Raw genomic sequence first — 26,149 nt, 5'->3', positions numbered from 1 at the left:
CGTGCCATTCATCCTCACCAATCACCTCATGTTTCAGCATGATAATGCACGGCCCGATGTCGCAAGGATCTGAACACAATTCCTGGAAGCCTGAGTACTCACCAGACATGTCACCCATTGAGCATGTTTGGGATGCTCTGGATAGACGTGTACGACAGCGTGTTCCAGTTCCCGCCAATATCCAGCAACCTTGCTTATTCATTGAAGAGGAGTGGGACAACATTCCACAGGCCACAATCAACAGCCTGATCAATTCTATGTGAAGGAGATGTGTCGCGCTGCATGAGGCAAATGGTCACACCAGATACTGACTGGTTTTCTGACTGGTTTTCAGATCCACACTCCTACTGTTTTATTAAGGTATCTGACAAACAGATGCATATCTGTGTTCCCAGTCATGTGAAATCCATAGATTAGGGCCTAATGTATTTCATCTGACTGATGTCCTTATATGAACTGTAACTCAGTAAGATCTTTGAAATTGTTGCTTTTTGGGTTTATTTTGGGTTTATTTTGGGGGGATTTTGGGTTTATTTTGGGGGGATTTTGGGTTTATTTTGGGGGGATTTTGGGTTTATTTTGGGTTTATTTTGGGGGGATTTTGGGTTTATTTTGGGTTTATTTTGGGTTTATTTTGGGTTTATTTTGGGGGGATTTTGGGTTTATTTTGGGGGGATTTTGGGTTTATTTTGGGGGGATTTTGGGTTTATTTTGGGGGGATTTTGGGTTTATTTTGGGGGGATTTTGGGGGGATTTTGCCACACGGCCATCGCTCATCCATATATTTATATGTACATATTCTTATACATTTGTTTGTATAAGGTAGTTGTTGTGAAATTGTTATGTTAGATTACTTGTTAGATATTACTGCATGGTCGTTACACTCAAATGAAATGCTAACCATGTGTATGTGACCAATACAATTTGAATTTGATTTGATTTGAAAGGAAATCCCATATAACCTACTGGCCAGGACTTTGATATGGCATCTTCTGATTGGGTGTCTCAGGTCAGGACTTTGTTATGGCATCTTCTGATTGGGTGTCTCAGGTCAGGACTTTGATATGGCATCTTCTGTTTGGGTGTCTCAGGTCAGGACTTTGTTATGGCATCTTCTGTTTGGGTGTCTCAGGTCAGGTCTGAGCCATGATCAGAATGTGTCTCTGTCCATTTCCAGCCCTGCCATTTTTACCTGTCTGCCATTTCTACCTGTCCTGATCTAGTGTTTAACCCCTGACCTCATCACACCGTCTCACTGTCCATGTCTGCTGTTAGCTCCCACCTCTACTGTGTTATAATGGACCTCCTCACACCGTCTCACTGTCCATGTCTGCTTTTAGCTCCCACCTCTACTGTGTTATAATGGACCTCCTCACACCGTCTCACTGTCCATGTCTGCTGTTAGCTCCCACCTCTACTGTGTTATAATGGACCTTCTCATCTCACCGTCTCACTGTCCATGTCTGCTGTTAGCTCCCACCTCTACTGTGTTATAATGGACCTCCTCACACCGTCTCACTGTCCATGTCTGCTGTTAGCTCCCACCTCTACTGTGTTATAATGGACCTCCTCACACCGTCTCACTGTCCATGTCTGCTGTTAGCTCCCACCTCTACTGTGTTATAATGGACCTCCTCACACCGTCTCACTGTCCATGTCTGCTGTTAGCTCCCACCTCTACTTCACTGTGTTATAATGGACCTTCTGCTTGTTATGTCACCTCTGTAACCAGGTATCAAACATACTGACCTTTCTGACCCCGTCCCATGGCCCTACTTCACTGTGTTATAATGGACCTGATGCTTGTTATGTCACCTCTGTAACCAGCTATCAAACATACTGACCTTTCTGACCCTGTCCCATGGCCCTACTTCACTGTGTTATAATGGACCTTATGCTTGTTATGTCACCTCTGTAACCCGCTATCAAACATACTGACCTTTCTGACCCATATCCCATGGCCCTATTTCACTGTGTTATAATGGACCTTATGCTTGTTATGTCACCTCTGTAACCAGCTATCAAACATACTGACCTTTCTGACCCTATCCCATGGCCCTACTTTCTAGAACTTAACATTTAATGTCCTCTGAGTTTTGCTTAGTGTCCATTTACTTATTTATTATGTATTATGTATTTGTTGTATATTGGGGTTGTGCTGCAGAGCATCATGGGGATTTGTATGTGTTGAGATGATCACGTTCCAGATAAATGGTTGAACTGATTCCTGTCTCCTGTCTCTCATTATTGAATTGTTAGCTAAGAGAGAGAGTTAGCATCGTCATGGATGGCAGAAAAGGACTCGAGACGGATGTCGGAGTAGGGAAACATCTTGATTAAAAAGGTGGGAATATACATTGATTAAAGGAAAGGACATTTATTCAACTGTGAAGACGAACTTTGGAATTAAAAACTGCTAAATGAGCGAAGTGAACGAAGATCACGTGACTGAGGAACATATTGCTGTGGTTGAGGACAATACTGAAGTGAATGAAGATCACGTGACTGAGGAACATATTGCTGTGGTTGAGGACAATACTGAAGTGAATGAAGATCACGTGACTGAGGAACATATTGCTGTGGTTGAGGACAATACTGAAGTGAATGAAGATCACGTGACTGAGGAACATATTGCTGTGGTTGAGGACAATACTGAAGTGAATGAAGATCACGTGACTGAGGAACATATTGCTGTGGTTGAGGACAACACTGAAGTGAGTGAAGATCACGTGACTGAGGAACATATTGCTGTGGTTGAGGACAATACTGAAGTGAATGAAGATCACGTGACTGAGGAACATATTGCTGTGGTTGAGGACAACACTGAAGTGAGTGAAGATCACGTGACTGAGGAACATATTGCTGTGGTTGAGGACAATACTGAAGTGAATGAAGATCACGTGACTGAGGAACATATTGCTGTGGTTGAGGACAATACTGAAGTGAATGAAGATCACGTGACTGAGGAACATATTGCTGTGGTTGAGGACAATACTGAAGTGAAGGAAGATCACGTGACTGAGGAACATATTGCTGTGGTTGAGGACAATACTGAAGTGAAGGAAGATCACGTGACTGAGGAACATATTGCTGTGGTTGAGGACAATACTGAAGTGAATGAAGATCACGTGACTGAGGAACATATTGCTGTGGTTGAGGACAATACTGAAGTGAATGACAATCAGGATCCTATTGAGAAATGAAAAATGTCTGGAATTGTTGGAAACATTGGACAGTTTGATGAAAGTATTGAACAGTGGAGCTCATATACAGAACGGTTTGAATATTTTGTTCTTGTAAATAACATTGATGAGGACAATACTGGGCTTACAGTTTTTAGTGTAATGGGGCCAAAGACATGTAATTTACTAGGCAGCCTGCTACAGCCAGACAAACAGGTAATAAGACGTATAGGGATATTGTGGAGATACTTGAAGAACATTTTTCACCAGAACCACTAGTTAATGCTGAAAGGTTCAGGTTCCACAGGAGACATCAGGAAGAGGGAGAATCAGTACCAATGTTTGCTGCTGCATTAAAGAAACCATCAGAACACTGTGAGTTGAATGGTGTTCTAAATGACATCATAAGAGACAGACTAGAATGTGGGCTACGGAGTGAAGATACACTAAAGAGACTGTTGACTGAATGGTGTTCTAAATGACATCATAAGAGACAGACTAGAATGTGGGCTACGGAGTGAAGCTACACTAAAGAGACTGTTGACTGAATGGTGCTCTAAATGACATCATAAGAGACAGACTAGAATGTGGGCTACGGAGTGAAGCTACACTAAAGAGACTGTTGACTGAATGGTGTTCTAAATGACATCATAAGAGACAGACTAGAATGTGGGCTACGGAGTGAAGATACACTAAAGAGACTGTTGACTGAATGGTGTTCTAAATGACATCATAAGAGACAGACTAGAATGTGGGCTACGGAGTGAAGATACACTAAAGAGACTGTTGACTGAATGGTGTTCTAAATGACATCATAAGAGACAGACTAGAATGTGGGCTACGGAGTGAAGCTACACTAAAGAGACTGTTGACTGAATGGTGTTCTAAATGACATCATAAGAGACAGACAAGTATGTGGGCTACGGAGTGAAGATACACTAAAGAGACTGTTGACTGAATGGTGTTCTAAATGACATCATAAGAGACAGACTAGAATGTGGGCTACGGAGTGAAGATACACTAAAGAGACTGTTGACTGAATGGTGTTCTAAATGACATCATAAGAGACAGACTAGAATGTGGGCTACGGAGTGAAGATACACTAAAGAGACTGTTGACTGAATGGTGTTCTAAATGACATCATAAGAGACAGACTAGAATGTGGGATACAGAGTGAAGATACACTAAAGAGACTGTTGACTGAATGGTGTTCTAAATGACATCATAAGAGACAGACTAGAATGTTACTACAGAGTGAAGCTACACTAAAGAGACTGTTGACTGAATGGTGTTCTAAATGACATCATAAGAGACAGACTAGAATGTTACTACAGAGTGAAGCTACACTAAAGAGACTGTTGACTGAATGGTGTTCTAAATGACATCATAAGAGACAGACTAGAATGTGGGCTACAGAGTGAAGATACACTAAAGAGACTGTTGACTGAATGGTGTTCTAAATGACATCATAAGAGACAGACTAGAATGTGGGCTGCGGAGTGAAGCTACACTAAAGAGACTGTTGACTGAATGGTGTTCTAAATGACATCATAAGAGACAGACTAGAATGTGGGCTACGGAGTGAAGATACACTAAAGAGACTGTTGACTGAATGGTGTTCTAAATGACATCATAAGAGACAGACTAGAATGTGGGCTACGGAGTGAAGATACACTAAAGAGACTGTTGACTGAATGGTGTTCTAAATGACATCATAAGAGACAGACTAGAATGTGGGCTGCGGAGTGAAGCTACACTAAAGAGACTGTTGACTGAATGGTGTTCTAAATGACATCATAAGAGACAGACTAGAATGTGGGCTACAGAGTGAAGCTACACTAAAGAGACTGTTGACTGAATGGTGTTCTAAATGACATCATAAGAGACAGACTAGAATGTGGGCTACGGAGTGAAGCTACACTAAAGAGACTGTTGACTGAATGGTGTTCTAAATGACATCATAAGAGACAGACTAGAATGTGGGCTACAGAGTGAAGCTACACTAAAGAGACTGTTGACTGAAAGTCATCTGACCTTGGTGAAGGACGTTGAAATCACTGTGTCCATGGAACTAGCTGCTGAAGAGGCTCACCAGTTGAGTTCATCAGGAACTTAGTGGGTTCATCTAACAATCCTAATCACCAGCTGATACATTGTAATCTCATACACAGGGTTCACCTTCCACCTAGAAAACATCATTTAATGAAGATCATAACCTCTCCTCTGTGTGATCTGTGTAATCAAGGTGCCTTGGGCTCCTTTCTGCATATGCAGTTTTTTTACTTTGCTCTTTAATTATTTGTTACTTTTATTTCTTGTTTTTTGGGGTATTTTTCTTAAAACGGCATATGGGCTTGTAAGTCAGCATTTCACTGTAAGGTCTAAACCTGTTGTATTCGGTGCATGTGACAAATAACATTTGATTTGATTTGATATGTTGCACAACAACAACTGACAATTGATTGGTTATCTGCAACTGAAACCATAAAATAACTACTGTTGTGGGTTTTTTAAACCACTGATTGCCTGTTCATCATAATTTTAGTGCAAATGTGAACCTTACTGATTTTATATATATATATGTATATATATATATATATATATATACATATATATATATTGTATTTACCTGCAATAAGTGGTATACTGATATATATTTTAACAGTATTGTGTCTCTAGCTGTATAACCATTCCTGCTGCTATTTGTTCTGATATATATTTTAACAGTATTGTGTCTCTAGCTGTAAAACCATTCCTGCTGCTATTTGTTCTTGTCTTTGTTCCTTTAAAATAAATTAAAAGTTGATCAAAAAAAAAGGAAAAGTGCACAGAGTTTCAATTGAATATCAGAGACGGGAAATGAAGTCACATGCTTCCACTGTGGCAAGGTGGGACATCAGACTTCTACATGCTGGTGTAAGGACATAGATTGTCCAGCCTGTGGTAAGAAAATGCACATTTGACAAAACCTCTAGAAACAAAAAAGAGAACAGAAAATACAAAATGGGAAACAAGAAACAGACATTCCAACGAAAGACAAATAAACATGTTCACACTGTTGAATAAGAGAATACTGAGGTGAGTGACTCATCAGACCAGGAAGTCACTGAAACACCTTCCTCTTCAGCCAGCGCCTCTCGTGTTAAAGACTTACACAGGTGAATCTGACGCTGTGAGAGGCATCACTGATGTCACAGTTCAGGTAAACAGACAAACTGAAAAGCTGCCACTCTATGTTGTGAAAGGAGACTATGCATCACTACTGGGATGTTCATAGTTGGAGGAAATCACACTGGACTGGTCATCAGGGAATACAATGACACATACAGAGACACAGACCTCCCTGCCATCTTAAAGAAACAGACGTATTTAATGGACAGCAGGGTAGTATGAACGACATTACAGGGAAATGTGGCATTAAGTCACATCACAAAGCAGGACCTGTACCTTGAACTGTGTGCCCTTCAGTTTAACTTTGAACATCCCAGTAGTGATGCATAGTCTCCCTTCACACAGTTTAACTTTGAACATCCCAGTAGTGATGCATAGTCTCCTTTCACAACATAGAGTGGCAGCTTTTCAGTTTTCCTGAACTGTGACATCAGTGATGCCTCTCACAGCGACAGATTCATCTGTGTAAGTCTTTAACACGACCAAAAGTCAATGCTGACTTGGAGGCTTTAGTCAAGAACAAAGTACTGGAGCCGGTCAGCATGAGCAACACCCACCTACCAGTCCTTAACACTATAACCACCTGGTCTTTCAGAACACCCATCTACCAGTCCTTAACACTAGAACCACCTGGTCTTTCAGCCTATCAGAACACCATCTACCAGTCCTTAACACTAGAACCACCTGGTCTTTCAGCCTATCAGAACACCCATCTACCAGTCCTTAACACTAGAACCACCTGGTCTTTCAGCATATCAGAACACCCATCTACCAGTCCTTAACATTAGAACCACCTGGTCTTTCAGCCTATCAGAACACCATCTACCAGTCCTTAACACTAGAACCACCTGGTCTTTCAGAACACCCATCTACCAGTCCTTAACACTAGAACCACCTGGTCTTTCAGCCTATCAGAACACCCATCTACCAGTCCTTAACACTAGAACCACCTGGTCTTTCAGCCTATCAGAACACCCATCTACCAGTCCTTAACACTAGAACCACCTGGTCTTTCAGCCTATCAGAACACCCATCTACCAGTCCTTAACACTAGAACCACCTGGTCTTTCAGCCTATCAGAACACCATCTACCAGTCCTTAACACTAGAACCACCTGGTCTTTCAGAACACCCATCTACCAGTCCTTAACACTAGAACCACCTGGTCTTTCAGCCTATCAGAACACCATCTACCAGTCCTTAACACTAGAACCTCCTGGTCTTTCAGCCTATCAGAACACCACCTACCAGTCCTTAACACTAGAACCACCTGGTCTTTCAGCCTATCAGAACAGATGCATATCAACCAGCAAGGTGCAAAAATAAACACTTGATAAATAGTGTATAAACTATTGTAAATGATTAATTACATGAAGAAATATTTACCAATAAAATAACAACAATTGTTAAATGTCCAAAGTAGAAAATAAATCGTCCTACAGCCTGTTTCCCCTACAGTAAAAACATTACAGTGTTTCCATTTGATCAACTTTATTTGTAGATTTGATTAGTAATAGAGTTATAGTAATTTATAAAGTCCATTTACAGATTCTTTTGACAAAGTAGAAACAATAAATACATAATAATTATAATAATAAGCCAGGTGAAATGATTTGCTGCATTCCTAAACAAAAGCACCAGTGAAGGAACAATTGTAAAGGATGAATTTCATAAATAAATATTTGTGGAAATATATTGATGACAAGATATTAAAACAATAATGTGTTGATAGTATCAGACACTGTACTGCACCTTCAAACATGAATCAATCCCGTCTTCTCTTTATGCTTCAGGTCCACAAACAAATCAAATCAGTTGCCCTGCACACAGTTTTCATTGGCCTTGTTCGGTGTGCACCTGCCGACTTGACATTGTGTCTTCTTTCTCCCCAGTGGGAGCTGTGGTGGTTGGGGAAGAGGGAGAGCAGGACCTGCTGCCTGCTTGGTGCTGTGGTGCTTGGGGAAGAGGGAGAGCAAGACCTGCTGCCTGCTTGGTGCTGTGGTGCTTGGGGAAGAGGGAGAGCAGGACCTGCTGTCTGCTTGGAGCTGTGGTGCTTGGGGAAGAGGGAGAGCAGGACCTGCTGCCTGCTTGGAGCTGTGGTGCTTGGGGAAGAGGGAGAGCAGGACCTGCTGCCTGCTTGGTGCTGTGGTGCTTGGGGAAGAGGGAGAGCAGAACCTGCTGCCTGCTTGGAGCTGTGGTGCTTGGGGAAGAGAGAGAGCAGGACCTGCTGCCTGCTTGATGCTGTGGTGCTGGGGAAGAGAGAGAGCAGGACCTGCTGCCTGCTTGATGCTGTGGTGCTGGGGAAGAGAGAGAGCAGGACCTGCTGCCTGCTTGGAGCTGTGGTGCTTGGGGAAGAGAGAGAGCAGGACCTGCTGCCTGCTTGATGCTGTGGTGCTGGGGAAGAGAGAGAGCAGGACTTGCTACCTGCTTGGTGACTGTACCTTCTTTCTCTGCGTTCATGTGGTACTCACGAAGCTCACATGCCAGATCCATGATGAAATCTCTCCTGCTGACTGTCTTGACAAGGCATTGCTTGTACAACACGTGTTGATAGCAGCCATGTTGAGCACATTGTAGAACACCGCAACAGGCCAGCGGCAAGTACCTCATTTTACAGAGTCTTGACATCTAATATGAATATAATATAATAAAAGGGGATACTAGTTGGTGTCTGGCAGATGGAAGGCTGTCTGTATATGGTAGAGATACTGTAATGAGCTGGCTAGATCATAAAGGGGATACTAGTTGGTGTCTGTATATGGTAGAGATACTGTATATACTGTAATGACCTGGCTAGATCATAAAGGGATACTAGTTGGTGTCTGTATATGGTAGAAATACTGTATATACTGTAATGACCTGGCTAGATCATAAAGGGGATACTAGTTGGTGTCTGTATTTGGTAGAGATACTGTATATACTGTAATGACCTGGCTAGATCATAAAGGGGATACTAGTTGATGTTTGTCAGATGGAAGGCTGTCTGTATATGGTAGAGATACTGTAATGACCTGGCTAGATCATAAAGGGATACTAGTTGGTGTCTGTATATGGTAGAGATACTGTATATACTGTAATGACCTGGTTAGATCATAAAGGGGATACTAGTTGGTGTCTGTATATGGTAGAGATACTGTAATGACCTGGCTAGATCATAAAGGGGATACTAGTTGGTGTCTGTATATGGTAGAGATACTGTATATACTGTAATGACCTGGCTAGATCATAAAGGGGATACTAGTTGGTGTCTGTTTATGGTAGAGATACTGTAATGACCTGGTTAGATCATAAAGGGGATACTAGTTGGTTTTTGTCAGATGGAAGGCTGTCTGTATATGGTAGAGATACTGTATATACATTTTTGTGATTGTGGTCTGTCACTGTCTCTGGTTTCTTCTTCTGGTCACTGCCGGTGGCAACAGTGGGGCGCACGGTGCTGAGGAAAAGAACACTTATTCATTTTACATCTGTACACCGTGAGTGTTGCTTTACCATCTCCATCACACTGTGAGTGTTGCTTTACCTCTCTCCATCACACTGTGAGTGTTGCTTTACCTCTCTCCATCACACTGTGAGTGTTGCTTTACCTCTCTCCATCACACCGTGAGTGTTGCTTTACCGCTCTGCATCACACTGTGAGTGATGCTTTACCACTCTCCATCACACCGTGAGTGTTGCTTTACCATCTCCATCACACTGTGAGTGTTGCTTTACCTCTCTCCATCACACTGTGAGTGTTGCTTTACCTCTCTCCATCACACTGTGAGTGTTGCTTTACCTCTCTCCATCACACCGTGAGTGTTGCTTTACCGCTCTGCATCACACTGTGAGTGATGCTTTACCACTCTCCATCACACTGTGAGTGTTGCTTTACCTCTCTCCATCACACCGTGAGTGTTGCTTTACCGCTCTCCATCACACCGTGAGTAGCAGGCTAGTCTTCTTTGTTTGTTCACTGTTCCTAGCAGGCTAGTCTTCTTTGTGTGTTCACTGTTCCTAGCAGGCTAGTCTTCTTTGTGTGTTCACTGTTCCTAGCAGGCTAGTCTTCTTTGTTTGTTCACTGTTCCTAGCAGGCTAGTCTTCTTTGTGTGTTCACTGTTCCTAGCAGGCTAGTCGTCCTTGTGTGTTCACTGTTCCTAGCAGGCTAGTCTTCTTTGTAATCAACTTGTCTGACAGGGAAATTGATGTGAAGAAGCTGTCCATGGTCACAATTCTGCCTTTGCCCATGTAAGGCTCCACATGACTCAAAACCACAGTCTCAGACAGTCACTCACCCGCTGGCCTGGTTTCATTTCCCCAGACATGGAAAACCATTGAGGAAGTTGGTTTCGACGTCTGCGGCTAACCAAAACTGAAGTCACGTGCACCACGATCAGTTTCTATCTGGTTTCTATTGTCCGTTCATCCATTGACGACAGAATAGCAGATTTTAATTTGATTGTGTTACTAGTTTTTGCTTAGTTGCCAGATCAATGCTGCTGCTGGAGTGGTCCTGTGATAAATACATGGACAACACGGATGTTGTTGAAGAAAAAGTGAACTTTGGAAATAGAGCTGCACCTCCTGAATGTTGAGAGTTATTTGATAAAGGTACGTGTCAAGGAACCTGTAGAATCTGCTCTTTCAGATACAGTACTATATAGAAACACAATGTTTTACCTGCAGAATCTGCTCTTTCAGATACAGTATTATATAGAAATCACAATGTTTTACCTGCAGAATCTGCTCTTTCAGATACAGTATTATATAGAAACACACTGTTTTACCTGCAGAATCTGCTCTTTCAGATACAGTATTATATAGAAATCACAATGTTTTACCTGCAGAATCTGCTCTTTCAGATACAGTATTATATAGAAACACAATGTTTTACCTACAGAATCTGCTCTTTCAGATACAGTACTATATAGAAACACAATGTTTTACCTGCAGAATCTGCTCTTTCAGATACAGTATTATATAGAAACACACTGTTTTACCTGCAAAATCTGCTCTTTCAGATACAGTATTATATAGAAACACAATGTTTTACCTACAGAATCTGCTCTTTCAGATACAGTACTATATAGAAACACAATGTTTTACCTGCAGAATCTGCTCTTTCAGATACAGTACTATATAGAAACACAATGTTTTACCTGCAGAATCTGCTCTTTCAGATACAGTATTATATAGAAACACAATGTTTTACCTGCAGAATCTGCTCTTTCAGATACAGTATTATATAGAAACACAATGTTTTACCTGCAGAATCTGCTCTGTCAGATACAGTATTATATAGAAACACAATGTTTTACCTGCAGAATCTGCTCTTTCAGATACAGTATTATATAGAAACACAATGTTTTACCTACAGAATCTGCTCTTTCAGATACAGTACTATATAGAAACACAATGTTTTACCTGCAGAATCTGCTCTTTCAGATACAGTATTATATAGAAACACAATGTTTTACCTGCAGAATCTGCTCTTTCAGATACAGTATTATATAGAAACACAATGTTTTACCTGCAGAATCTGCTCTTTCAGATACAGTATTATATAGAATCACAATGTTTTACCTGTAGAATCTGCTCTTTCAGATACAGTATTATATAGAAACACAATGTTTTACCTGCAGAATCTGCTCTTTCAGATACAGTATTATATAGAATCACAATGTTTTACCTGCAGAATCTGCTCTTTCAGATACAGTACTATATAGAAACACAATGTTTTACCTGCAGAATCTGCTCTTTCAGATACAGTACTATATAGAAACACAATGTTTTACCTGCAGAATCTGCTCTTTTAGATACAGTATTATATAGAAACACAATGTTTTACCTGCAGAATCTGCTCTGTCAGATACAGTATTATATAGAAATCACAATGTTTTACCTGCAGAATCTGCTCTTTCAGATACAGTACTATATAGAAACACAATGTTTTACCTGCAGAATCTGCTCTTTCAGATACAGTATTATATAGAAACACAATGTTTTACCTGCAGAATCTGCTCTTTCAGATACAGTACTATATAGAAACACAATGTTTTACCTGCAGAATCTGCTCTTTCAGATACAGTATCATATAGAAACACAATGTTTTACCTACAGAATCTGCTCTTTTAGATACAGGACTATATAGAAATCACAATGTTTTACCTGCAGAATCTGCTCTTTCAGATACAGTACTATATAGAAACACAATGTTTTACCTGCAGAATCTGCTCTTTCAGATACAGTATTATATAGAAACACAATGTTTTACCTGCAGAATCTGCTCTTTCAGATACAGTACTATATAGAAACACAATGTTTTACCTGCAGAATCTGCTCTTTCAGATACAGTACTATATAGAAACCACAATGTTTTACCTGCAGAATCTGCTCTTTCAGATACAGTATCATATAGAAATTACAATGTTTTACCTACATGTGACTGAAGGAGGATTTGATAAAGAGATGCTCCTTTCACTGCATCTGTCAATTACAAGATGCTCCCATCTCTTCATGTACTAGATGCCCCCATCTCTTCATGTACTAGATGCGCCCATCTCTTCATGTACTAGATGCTCCCATCTCTTCATGTACAATTTGACAACTGATAGGCCTAATATTGTCACTCATCAGATTATTGTAAATGTAATCTTGTCTGCAGGTTAACTCTTATCATGTGTGATATTAGTTGTGGTATAGTTTAGGAGTAGTGTCGATGGACCGGCTGATCAGGCTAACTCTTATAATGTGTGATATTAGTTGTGGTATAGTTTAGGAGTAGTGTCGATGGACCGGCTGATCAGGCTAACTCCTATAATGTGTGATATTAGTTGTGGTATAGTTTAGGAGTAGTGTCGATGGACCGGCTGATCAGGCTTACTCCTATAATGTGTGATATTAGTTGTGGTATAGTTTAGGAGTAGTGTCGATGGACCGGCTGATCAGGCTGACTCCTATAATGTGTGATATTAGTTGTGGTATAGTTTAGGAGTATTGTTGATGGACCGGCTGATCAGGCTAACTCCTATAATGTGTGATATTAGTTGTGTTATAGTTTAGGAGTAGTGTCGATGGACCGGCTGATCAGGATAACTCCTATAATGTGTTAAATTAGTTGTGGTATAGTTTAGGAGTAGTGTCGATGGACCGGCTGATCAGGCTAACTCCTATAATGTGTGATATTAGTTGTGGTATAGTTTAGGAGTAGTGTCGATGGACCGGCTGATCAGGCTAACTCCTATAATGTGTGATATTAGTTGTGGTATAGTTTAGGAGTAGTGTCGATGGACCGGCTGATCAGGCTAACTCCTATAATGTGTGATATTAGTTGTGGTATAGTTTAGGAGTATTGTTGATGGACCGGCTGATCAGGCTAACTCCTATAATGTGTGATATTAGTTGTGGTATAGTTTAGGAGTAGTGTCGATGGACCGGCTGATCAGGCTAACTCCTATAATGTGTGATATTAGTTGTGGTATAGTTTAGGAGTAGTGTCGATGGACCGGCTGATCAGGCTAACTCCTATAATGTGTGATATTAGTTTTGGTATAGTTTAGGAGTAGTGTCGATGGACCGGCTGATCAGGATAACTCCTATAATGTGTGATATTAGTTGTGGTATAGTTTAGGAGTAGTGTCGATGGACCGGCTGATCAGGCTAACTCCTATAATGTGTGATATTAGTTGTGGTATAGTTTAGGAGTAGTGTCGATGGACCGGCTGATCAGGCTAACTCCTATAATGTGTGATATTAGTTGTGGTATAGTTTAGGAGTAGTGTCGATGGACCGGCTGATCAGGCTAACTCCTATAATGTGTGATATTAGTTGTGGTATAGTTTAGGAGTAGTGTCGATGGACCGGCTGATCAGGCTAACTCCTATAATGTGTGATATTAGTTGTGGTATAGTTTAGGAGTAGTGTTGATGGACCGGCTGATCAGGCTAACTCCTATAATGTGTGATATTAGTTGTGGTATAGTTTAGGAGTAGTGTCGATGGACCGGCTGATCAGGCTGACTCCTATAATGTGTGATATTAGTTGTGGTATAGTTTAGGAGTAGTGTTGATGGACCGGCTGATCAGGCTAACTCCTATAATGTGTGATATTAGTTGTGGTATAGTTTAGGAGTAGTGTTGACGGACCGGCTGATCAGGCTGACTCCTATAATGTGTGATATTAGTTGTGGTATAGTTTAGGAGTAGTGTCGATGGACCGGCTGATCAGGCTGACTCCTATAATGTGTGATATTAGTTGTGGTATAGTTTAGGAGTAGTGTCGATGGACCGGCTGATCAGGCTGACTCCTATAATGTGTGATATTAGTTGTGGTATAGTTTAGGAGTAGTGTCGATGGACCGGCTGATCAGGCTAACTCCTATAATGTGTGATGTTAGTTGTGGTATAGTTTAGGAGTAGTGTCGATGGACCGGCTGATCAGGCTAACTCCTATAATGTGTGATATTAGTTTCGGTATAGTTTAGGAGTAGTGTCGATGGACCGGCTGATCAGGCTAACTCCTATAATGTGTGATATTAGTTGTGGTATAGTTTAGGAGTAGTGTCGATGGACCGGCTGATCAGGCTAACTCCTATAATGTGTGATGTTAGTTGTGGTATAGTTTAGGAGTAGTGTCGATGGACCGGCTGATCAGGCTAACTCCTATAATGTGTGATATTAGTTGTGGTATAGTTTAGGAGTAGTGTCGATGGACCGGCTGATCAGGCTAACTCCTATAATGTGTGATATTAGTTGTGGTATAGTTTAGGAGTAGTGTCGATGGACCGGCTGATCAGGCTTACTCCTATAATGTGTGATATTAGTTGTGGTATAGTTTAGGAGTAGTGTCGATGGACCGGCTGATCAGGCTGACTCCTATAATGTGTGATATTAGTTGTGGTATAGTTTAGGAGTAGTGTCGATGGACCGGCTGATCAGGCTGACTCCTATAATGTGTGATATTAGTTGTGGTATAGTTTAGGAGTAGTGTCGATGGACCGGCTGATCAGGCTGACTCCTATAATGTGTGATATTAGTTGTGGTATAGTTTAGGAGTAATGTCGATGGACCGGCTGATCAGGCTGACTCCTATAATGTGTGATATTAGTTGTGGTATAGTTTAGGAGTAGTGTCGATGGACCGGCTGATCAGGCTGACTCCTATAATGTGTGATATTAGTTGTGGTGTAGTTTAGGAGTAGTGTCGATGGACCGGCTGATCAGGCTAACTCCTATAATGTGTGATATTAGTTGTGGTGTAGTTTAGGAGTAGTGTCGATGGACCGGCTGATCAGGCTGACTCCTATAATGTGTGATATTAGTTGTGGTATAGTTTAGGAGTATTGTTGATGGACCGGCTGATCAGGCTAACTCCTATAATGTGTGATATTAGTTGTGGTATAGTTTAGGAGTAGTGTCGATGGACCGGCTGATCAGGATAACTCCTATAATGTGTTAAATTAGTTGTGGTATAGTTTAGGAGTAGTGTCGATGGACCGGCTGATCAGGCTAACTCCTATAATGTGTGATATTAGTTGTGGTATAGTTTAGGAGTAGTGTCGATGGACCGGCTGATCAGGCTAACTCCTATAATGTGTGATATTAGTTGTGGTATAGTTTAGGAGTAGTGTCGATGGACCGGCTGATCAGGCTAACTCCTATAATGTGTGATATTAGTTGTGGTATAGTTTAGGAGTATTGTTGATGGACCGGCTGATCAGGCTAACTCCTATAATGTGTGATATTAGTTGTGGTATAGTTTAGGAGTAGTGTCGATGGACCGGCTGATCAGGCTAACTCCTATAATGTGTGATATTAGTTGTGGTATAGTTTAGGAGTAGTGTCAATGGACCGGCTGATCAGGCTTACTCCTATAATGTGTGATATTAGTTGTGGTATAGTTTAGGAGTAGTGTCGATGGACCGGCTGATCAGGCTAACTCCTATAATGTGTGATATTAGTTGTGGTATAGTTTAGGAGTAGTGTCGATGGACCGGCTGATCAGGCTAACTCCTATAATGTGTGATATTAGTTGTGGTATAGTTTAGGAGTAGTGTCGATGGACCGGCTGATCAGGCTAACTCCTATAATGTGTGATATTAGTTGTGGTATAGTTTAGGAGTAGTGTCGATGGACCGGCTGATCAGGCTAACTCCTACAATGTGTGATATTAGTTGTGGTATAGTTTAGGAGTAGTGTCGATGGACCGGCTGATCAGGCTAACTCCTATAATGTGTGATATTAGTTGTGGTATAGTTTAGGAGTAGTGTCGATGGACCGGCTGATCAGGCTAACTCCTATAATGTGTGATATTAGTTGTGGTATAGTTTAGGAGTAGTGTTGATGGACCGGCTGATCAGGCTAACTCCTATAATGTGTGATATTAGTTGTGGTATAGTTTAGGAGTAGTGTCGATGGACCGGCTGATCAGGCTGACTCCTATAATGTGTGATATTAGTTGTGGTATAGTTTAGGAGTAGTGTTGATGGACCGGCTGATCAGGCTAACTCCTATAATGTGTGATATTAGTTGTGGTATAGTTTAGGAGTAGTGTTGATGGACCGGCTGATCAGGCTGACTCCTATAATGTGTGATATTAGTTGTGGTATAGTTTAGTAGTGTCGATGGACCGGCTGATCAGGCTGACTCCTATAATGTGTGATATTAGTTGTGGTATAGTTTAGGAGTAGTGTCGATGGACCGGCTGATCAGGCTGACTCCTATAATGTGTGATATTAGTTGTGGTATAGTTTAGGAGTAGTGTCGATGGACCGGCTGATCAGGCTGACTCCTATAATGTGTGATATTAGTTGTGGTATAGTTTAGGAGTAGTGTTGATGGACCGGCTGATCAGGCTGACTCCTATAATGTGTGATATTAGTTGTGGTATAGTTTAGGAGTAGTGTCGATGGACCGGCTGATCAGGCTGACTCCTATAATGTGTGATATTAGTTGTGGTATAGTTTAGGAGTAGTGTCGATGGACCGGCTGATCAGGCTAACTCCTATAATGTGTGATATTAGTTGTGGTATAGTTTAGGAGTAGTGTCGATGGACCGGCTGATCAGGCTGACTCCTATAATGTGTGATATTAGTTGTGGTATAGTTTAGGAGTAGTGTCGATGGACCGGCTGATCAGGCTGACTCCTATAATGTGTGATATTAGTTGTGGTATAGTTTAGGAGTAGTGTCGATGGACCGGCTGATCAGGCTGACTCCTATAATGTGTGATATTAGTTGTGGTATAGTTTAGGAGTAATGTCGATGGACCGGCTGATCAGGCTGACTCCTATAATGTGTGATATTAGTTGTGGTATAGTTTAGGAGTAGTGTCGATGGACCGGCTGATCAGGCTGACTCCTATAATGTGTGATATTAGTTGTGGTATAGTTTAGGAGTAGTGTCGATGGACCGGCTGATCAGGCTGACTCCTATAATGTGTGATATTAGTTGTGGTATAGTTTAGGAGTAATGTCGATGGACCGGCTGATCAGGCTGACTCCTATAATGTGTGATATTAGTTGTGGTATAGTTTAGGAGTAGTGTTGATGGACCGGCTGATCAGGCTAACTCCTATAATGTGTTAAATTAGTTTTGGTATAGTTTAGGATTAGTGTCGATGGACCGGCTGATCAGGCTAACTCCTATAATGTGTGATATTAGTTGTGGTGTAGTTTAGGAGTAGTGTCGATGGACCGGCTGATCAGGCTAACTCCTATAATGTGTGATATTAGTTGTGGTGTAGTTTAGGAGTAGTGTCGATGGACCGGCTGATCAGGCTGACTCCTATAATGTGTGATATTAGTTGTGGTATAGTTTAGGAGTAGTGTCGATGGACCGGCTGATCAGGCTAACTCCTATAATGTGTGATATTAGTTGTGGTATAGTTTAGGAGTAGTGTCGATGGACCGGCTGATCAGGCTAACTCCTATAATGTGTGATATTAGTTGTGGTATAGTTTAGGAGTAGTGTCGATGGACCGGCTGATCAGGCTAACTCCTATAATGTGTGATATTAGTTGTGGTATAGTTTAGGAGTAGTGTCGATGGACCGGCTGATCAGGCTAACTCCTATAATGTGTGATATTAGTTGTGGTATAGTTTAGGAGTAGTGTTGATGGACCGGCTGATCAGGCTGACTCCTATAATGTGTGATATTAGTTGTGATATAGTTTAGGAGTAGTGTTGATGGACCGGCTGATCAGGATAACTCCTATAATGTGTGATGTTAGTTGTGGTATAGTTTAGGAGTAGTGTTGATGGACCGGCTGATCAGGCTAACTCCTATAATGTGTTAAATTAGTTTTGGTATAGTTTAGGATTAGTGTCGATGGACCGGCTGATCAGGCTAACTCCTATAATGTGTCATATTAGTTGTGGTGTAGTTTAAGAGTAGTGTCGATGGACCGGCTGATCAGGCTAACTCCTATAATGTGTGATATTAGTTGTGGTGTAGTTTAGGAGTAGTGTCGATGGACCGGCTGATCAGGCTGACTCCTATAATGTGTGATATTAGTTGTGGTATAGTTTAGGAGTAGTGTCGATGGACCGGCTGATCAGGCTAACTCCTATAATGTGTGATATTAGTTGTGGTATAGTTTAGGAGTAGTGTCGATGGACCGGCTGATCAGGCTAACTCCTATAATGTGTGATATTAGTTGTGGTATAGTTTAGGAGTAGTGTCGATGGACCGGCTGATCAGGCTAACTCCTATAATGTGTGATATTAGTTGTGGTATAGTTTAGGAGTAGTGTCGATGGACCGGCTGATCAGGCTAACTCCTATAATGTGTGATATTAGTTGTGGTATAGTTTAGGAGTAGTGTCGATGGACCGGCTGATCAGGCTGACTCCTATAATGTGTGATATTAGTTGTGGTATAGTTTAGGAGTATTGTTGATGGACCGGCTGATCAGGCTAACTCCTATAATGTGTGATATTAGTTGTGGTATAGTTTAGGAGTAGTGTCGATGGACCGGCTGATCAGGCTAACTCCTATAATGTGTGATATTAGTTGTGGTATAGTTTAGGAGTAGTGTCGATGGACCGGCTGATCAGGCTTACTCCTATAATGTGTGATATTAGTTGTGGTATAGTTTAGGAGTAGTGTCGATGGACCGGCTGATCAGGCTAACTCCTATAATGTGTGATATTAGTTGTGGTATAGTTTAGGAGTAGTGTCGATGGACCGGCTGATCAGGCTAACTCCTATAATGTGTGATATTAGTTGTGGTATAGTTTAGGAGTAGTGTCGATGGACCGGCTGATCAGGCTAACTCCTATAATGTGTGATATTAGTTGTGGTATAGTTTAGGAGTAGTGTCGATGGACCGGCTGATCAGGCTGACTCCTATAATGTGTGATATTAGTTGTGGTATAGTTTAGGAGTAGTGTCGATGGACCGGCTGATCAGGCTGACTCCTATAATGTGTGATATTAGTTGTGGTATAGTTTAGGAGTAGTGTCGATGGACCGGCTGATCAGGCTGACTCCTATAATGTGTGATATTAGTTGTGGTATAGTTTAGGAGTAGTGTCGATGGACCGGCTGATCAGGCTGACTCCTATAATGTGTGATATTAGTTGTGGTATAGTTTAGGAGTAGTGTTGATGGACCGGCTGATCAGGCTGACTCCTATAATGTGTGATATTAGTTGTGGTATAGTTTAGGAGTAGTGTCGATGGACCGGCTGATCAGGCTGACTCCTATAATGTGTGATATTAGTTGTGGTATAGTTTAGGAGTAGTGTCGATGGACCGGCTGATCAGGCTAACTCCTATAATGTGTGATATTAGTTGTGGTATAGTTTAGGAGTAGTGTCGATGGACCGGCTGATCAGGCTGACTCCTATAATGTGTGATATTAGTTGTGGTATAGTTTAGGAGTAGTGTCGATGGACCGGCTGATCAGGCTGACTCCTATAATGTGTGATATTAGTTGTGGTATAGTTTAGGAGTAGTGTCGATGGACCGGCTGATCAGGCTGACTCCTATAATGTGTGATATTAGTTGTGGTATAGTTTAGGAGTAATGTCGATGGACCGGCTGATCAGGCTGACTCCTATAATGTGTGATATTAGTTGTGGTATAGTTTAGGAGTAGTGTCGATGGACCGGCTGATCAGGCTGACTCCTATAATGTGTGATATTAGTTGTGGTATAGTTTAGGAGTAGTGTCGATGGACCGGCTGATCAGGCTGACTCCTATAATGTGTGATATTAGTTGTGGTATAGTTTAGGAGTAATGTCGATGGACCGGCTGATCAGGCTGACTCCTATAATGTGTGATATTAGTTGTGGTATAGTTTAGGAGTAGTGTTGATGGACCGGCTGATCAGGCTAACTCCTATAATGTGTTAAATTAGTTTTGGTATAGTTTAGGATTAGTGTCGATGGACCGGCTGATCAGGCTAACTCCTATAATGTGTGATATTAGTTGTGGTGTAGTTTAGGAGTAGTGTCGATGGACCGGCTGATCAGGCTAACTCCTATAATGTGTGATATTAGTTGTGGTGTAGTTTAGGAGTAGTGTCGATGGACCGGCTGATCAGGCTGACTCCTATAATGTGTGATATTAGTTGTGGTATAGTTTAGGAGTAGTGTCGATGGACCGGCTGATCAGGCTAACTCCTATAATGTGTGATATTAGTTGTGGTATAGTTTAGGAGTAGTGTCGATGGACCGGCTGATCAGGCTAACTCCTATAATGTGTGATATTAGTTGTGGTATAGTTTAGGAGTAGTGTCGATGGACCGGCTGATCAGGCTAACTCCTATAATGTGTGATATTAGTTGTGGTATAGTTTAGGAGTAGTGTCGATGGACCGGCTGATCAGGCTAACTCCTATAATGTGTGATATTAGTTGTGGTATAGTTTAGGAGTAGTGTTGATGGACCGGCTGATCAGGCTGACTCCTATAATGTGTGATATTAGTTGTGGTATAGTTTAGGAGTATTGTTGATGGACCGGCTGATCAGGCTAACTCCTATAATGTGTGATATTAGTTGTGGTATAGTTTAGGAGTAGTGTCGATGGACCGGCTGATCAGGCTAACTCCTATAATGTGTGATATTAGTTGTGGTATAGTTTAGGAGTAGTGTCGATGGACCGGCTGATCAGGCTTACTCCTATAATGTGTGATATTAGTTGTGGTATAGTTTAGGAGTAGTGTCGATGGACCGGCTGATCAGGCTAACTCCTATAATGTGTGATATTAGTTGTGGTATAGTTTAGGAGTAGTGTCGATGGACCGGCTGATCAGGCTAACTCCTATAATGTGTGATATTAGTTGTGGTATAGTTTAGGAGTAGTGTCGATGGACCGGCTGATCAGGCTAACTCCTATAATGTGTGATATTAGTTGTGGTATAGTTTAGGAGTAGTGTCGATGGACCGGCTGATCAGGCTGACTCCTATAATGTGTGATATTAGTTGTGGTATAGTTTAGGAGTAGTGTCGATGGACCGGCTGATCAGGCTGACTCCTATAATGTGTGATATTAGTTGTGGTATAGTTTAGGAGTAGTGTCGATGGACCGGCTGATCAGGCTGACTCCTATAATGTGTGATATTAGTTGTGGTATAGTTTAGGAGTAGTGTCGATGGACCGGCTGATCAGGCTGACTCCTATAATGTGTGATATTAGTTGTGGTATAGTTTAGGAGTAGTGTTGATGGACCGGCTGATCAGGCTGACTCCTATAATGTGTGATATTAGTTGTGGTATAGTTTAGGAGTAGTGTCGATGGACCGGCTGATCAGGCTGACTCCTATAATGTGTGATATTAGTTGTGGTATAGTTTAGGAGTAGTGTCGATGGACCGGCTGATCAGGCTAACTCCTATAATGTGTGATATTAGTTGTGGTATAGTTTAGGAGTAGTGTCGATGGACCGGCTGATCAGGCTGACTCCTATAATGTGTGATATTAGTTGTGGTATAGTTTAGGAGTAGTGTCGATGGACCGGCTGATCAGGCTGACTCCTATAATGTGTGATATTAGTTGTGGTATAGTTTAGGAGTAGTGTCGATGGACCGGCTGATCAGGCTGACTCCTATAATGTGTGATATTAGTTGTGGTATAGTTTAGGAGTAATGTCGATGGACCGGCTGATCAGGCTGACTCCTATAATGTGTGATATTAGTTGTGGTATAGTTTAGGAGTAGTGTCGATGGACCGGCTGATCAGGCTGACTCCTATAATGTGTGATATTAGTTGTGGTATAGTTTAGGAGTAGTGTCGATGGACCGGCTGATCAGGCTGACTCCTATAATGTGTGATATTAGTTGTGGTATAGTTTAGGAGTAATGTCGATGGACCGGCTGATCAGGCTGACTCCTATAATGTGTGATATTAGTTGTGGTATAGTTTAGGAGTAGTGTTGATGGACCGGCTGATCAGGCTAACTCCTATAATGTGTTAAATTAGTTTTGGTATAGTTTAGGATTAGTGTCGATGGACCGGCTGATCAGGCTAACTCCTATAATGTGTGATATTAGTTGTGGTGTAGTTTAGGAGTAGTGTCGATGGACCGGCTGATCAGGCTAACTCCTATAATGTGTGATATTAGTTGTGGTGTAGTTTAGGAGTAGTGTCGATGGACCGGCTGATCAGGCTGACTCCTATAATGTGTGATATTAGTTGTGGTATAGTTTAGGAGTAGTGTCGATGGACCGGCTGATCAGGCTAACTCCTATAATGTGTGATATTAGTTGTGGTATAGTTTAGGAGTAGTGTCGATGGACCGGCTGATCAGGCTAACTCCTATAATGTGTGATATTAGTTGTGGTATAGTTTAGGAGTAGTGTCGATGGACCGGCTGATCAGGCTAACTCCTATAATGTGTGATATTAGTTGTGGTATAGTTTAGGAGTAGTGTCGATGGACCGGCTGATCAGGCTAACTCCTATAATGTGTGATATTAGTTGTGGTATAGTTTAGGAGTAGTGTTGATGGACCGGCTGATCAGGCTGACTCCTATAATGTGTGATATTAGTTGTGGTATAGTTTAGGAGTAGTGTTGATGGACCGGCTGATCAGGATAACTCCTATAATGTGTGATGTTAGTTGTGGTATAGTTTAGGAGTAGTGTTGATGGACCGGCTGATCAGGCTAACTCCTATAATGTGTTAAATTAGTTTTGGTATAGTTTAGGATTAGTGTCGATGGACCGGCTGATCAGGCTAACTCCTATAATGTGTCATATTAGTTGTGGTGTAGTTTAAGAGTAGTGTCGATGGACCGGCTGATCAGGCTAACTCCTATAATGTGTGATATTAGTTGTGGTGTAGTTTAGGAGTAGTGTCGATGGACCGGCTGATCAGGCTGACTCCTATAATGTGTGATATTAGTTGTGGTATAGTTTAGGAGTAGTGTCGATGGACCGGCTGATCAGGCTAACTCCTATAATGTGTGATATTAGTTGTGGTATAGTTTAGGAGTAGTGTCGATGGACCGGCTGATCAGGCTAACTCCTATAATGTGTGATATTAGTTGTGGTATAGTTTAGGAGTAGTGTCGATGGACCGGCTGATCAGGCTAACTCCTATAATGTGTGATATTAGTTGTGGTATAGTTTAGGAGTAGTGTCGATGGACCGGCTGATCAGGCTAACTCCTATAATGTGTGATATTAGTTGTGGTATAGTTTAGGAGTAGTGTCGATGGACCGGCTGATCAGGCTGACTCCTATAATGTGTGATATTAGTTGTGGTATAGTTTAGGAGTAGTGTTGATGGACCGGCTGATCAGGCTAACTCCTATAATGTGTGATATTAGTTGTGGTATAGTTTAGGAGTAGTGTCGATGGACCGGCTGATCAGGCTAACTCCTATAATGTGTGATATTAGTTGTGGTATAGTTTAGGAGTAGTGTCGATGGACCGGCTGATCAGGCTTACTCCTATAATGTGTGATATTAGTTGTGGTATAGTTTAGGAGTAGTGTCGATGGACCGGCTGATCAGGCTAACTCCTATAATGTGTGATATTAGTTGTGGTATAGTTTAGGAGTAGTGTCGATGGACCGGCTGATCAGGCTAACTCCTATAATGTGTGATATTAGTTGTGGTATAGTTTAGGAGTAGTGTCGATGGACCGGCTGATCAGGCTAACTCCTATAATGTGTGATATTAGTTGTGGTATAGTTTAGGAGTAGTGTCGATGGACCGGCTGATCAGGCTGACTCCTATAATGTGTGATATTAGTTGTGGTATAGTTTAGGAGTAGTGTCGATGGACCGGCTGATCAGGCTGACTCCTATAATGTGTGATATTAGTTGTGGTATAGTTTAGGAGTAGTGTCGATGGACCGGCTGATCAGGCTGACTCCTATAATGTGTGATATTAGTTGTGGTATAGTTTAGGAGTAGTGTCGATGGACCGGCTGATCAGGCTGACTCCTATAATGTGTGATATTAGTTGTGGTATAGTTTAGGAGTAGTGTTGATGGACCGGCTGATCAGGCTGACTCCTATAATGTGTGATATTAGTTGTGGTATAGTTTAGGAGTAGTGTCGATGGACCGGCTGATCAGGCTGACTCCTATAATGTGTGATATTAGTTGTGGTATAGTTTAGGAGTAGTGTCGATGGACCGGCTGATCAGGCTAACTCCTATAATGTGTGATATTAGTTGTGGTATAGTTTAGGAGTAGTGTCGATGGACCGGCTGATCAGGCTGACTCCTATAATGTGTGATATTAGTTGTGGTATAGTTTAGGAGTAGTGTCGATGGACCGGCTGATCAGGCTGACTCCTATAATGTGTGATATTAGTTGTGGTATAGTTTAGGAGTAGTGTCGATGGACCCTCTGATCAGGCTGACTCCTATAATGTGTGATATTAGTTGTGGTATAGTTTAGGAGTAATGTCGATGGACCGGCTGATCAGGCTGACTCCTATAATGTGTGATATTAGTTGTGGTATAGTTTAGGAGTAGTGTCGATGGACCGGCTGATCAGGCTGACTCCTATAATGTGTGATATTAGTTGTGGTATAGTTTAGGAGTAGTGTCGATGGACCGGCTGATCAGGCTGACTCCTATAATGTGTGATATTAGTTGTGGTATAGTTTAGGAGTAATGTCGATGGACCGGCTGATCAGGCGGACTCCTATAATGTGTGATATTAGTTGTGGTATAGTTTAGGAGTAGTGTTGATGGACCGGCTGATCAGGCTAACTCCTATAATGTGTTAAATTAGTTTTGGTATAGTTTAGGATTAGTGTCGATGGACCGGCTGATCAGGCTAACTCCTATAATGTGTGATATTAGTTGTGGTGTAGTTTAGGAGTAGTGTCGATGGACCGGCTGATCAGGCTAACTCCTATAATGTGTGATATTAGTTGTGGTGTAGTTTAGGAGTAGTGTCGATGGACCGGCTGATCAGGCTGACTCCTATAATGTGTGATATTAGTTGTGGTATAGTTTAGGAGTAGTGTCGATGGACCGGCTGATCAGGCTAACTCCTATAATGTGTGATATTAGTTGTGGTATAGTTTAGGAGTAGTGTCGATGGACCGGCTGATCAGGCTAACTCCTATAATGTGTGATATTAGTTGTGGTATAGTTTAGGAGTAGTGTCGATGGACCGGCTGATCAGGCTAACTCCTATAATGTGTGATATTAGTTGTGGTATAGTTTAGGAGTAGTGTCGATGGACCGGCTGATCAGGCTAACTCCTATAATGTGTGATATTAGTTGTGGTATAGTTTAGGAGTAGTGTTGATGGACCGGCTGATCAGGCTGACTCCTATAATGTGTGATATTAGTTGTGGTATAGTTTAGGAGTAGTGTTGATGGACCGGCTGATCAGGATAACTCCTATAATGTGTGAT

At 41.7% G+C, this 26,149-nt stretch overlaps 3 protein-coding genes and 1 long non-coding RNA gene across 5 annotated transcripts in view; 3 read left to right on the top strand and 1 right to left on the bottom strand.

Annotated features, from left to right (window-relative positions):
- Positions 1–26,149, top strand: part of LOC139569930 (uncharacterized) — an 823,452-nt gene that overhangs the window by 352,499 nt on the left and 444,804 nt on the right. The window lies entirely within an intron of this gene.
- Positions 1–26,149, bottom strand: part of LOC139533561 (NLR family CARD domain-containing protein 3-like) — a 298,305-nt gene that overhangs the window by 98,345 nt on the left and 173,811 nt on the right. The window lies entirely within an intron of this gene.
- The window catches only part of LOC139539816 (NLR family CARD domain-containing protein 3-like), a 446,707-nt gene that overhangs the window by 361,811 nt on the left and 58,747 nt on the right, over positions 1–26,149 (top strand). The gene's annotated exons all lie outside the window — the stretch shown is intronic.
- LOC139568440 (NLR family CARD domain-containing protein 3-like) overlaps positions 10,757–26,149 on the top strand; it is a 46,774-nt gene continuing 31,381 nt past the window's right edge. Inside the window, exon 1 of the mRNA XM_071390292.1 lies at positions 10,757–10,942. The gene's annotated coding sequence lies outside the window, so the exon portion shown is untranslated. The remainder of the gene's footprint in view (positions 10,943–26,149) is intronic.

The sequence above is a fragment of the Salvelinus alpinus genome, chromosome 1 (assembly GCF_045679555.1).
Source record: "Salvelinus alpinus chromosome 1, SLU_Salpinus.1, whole genome shotgun sequence".
Classification (NCBI taxonomy): Eukaryota; Metazoa; Chordata; class Actinopteri; order Salmoniformes; family Salmonidae; genus Salvelinus; species Salvelinus alpinus.
The sequence above is the reverse complement of the archived record's forward strand: the minus strand, read 5'-3'. Positions and strand labels throughout refer to the sequence as shown.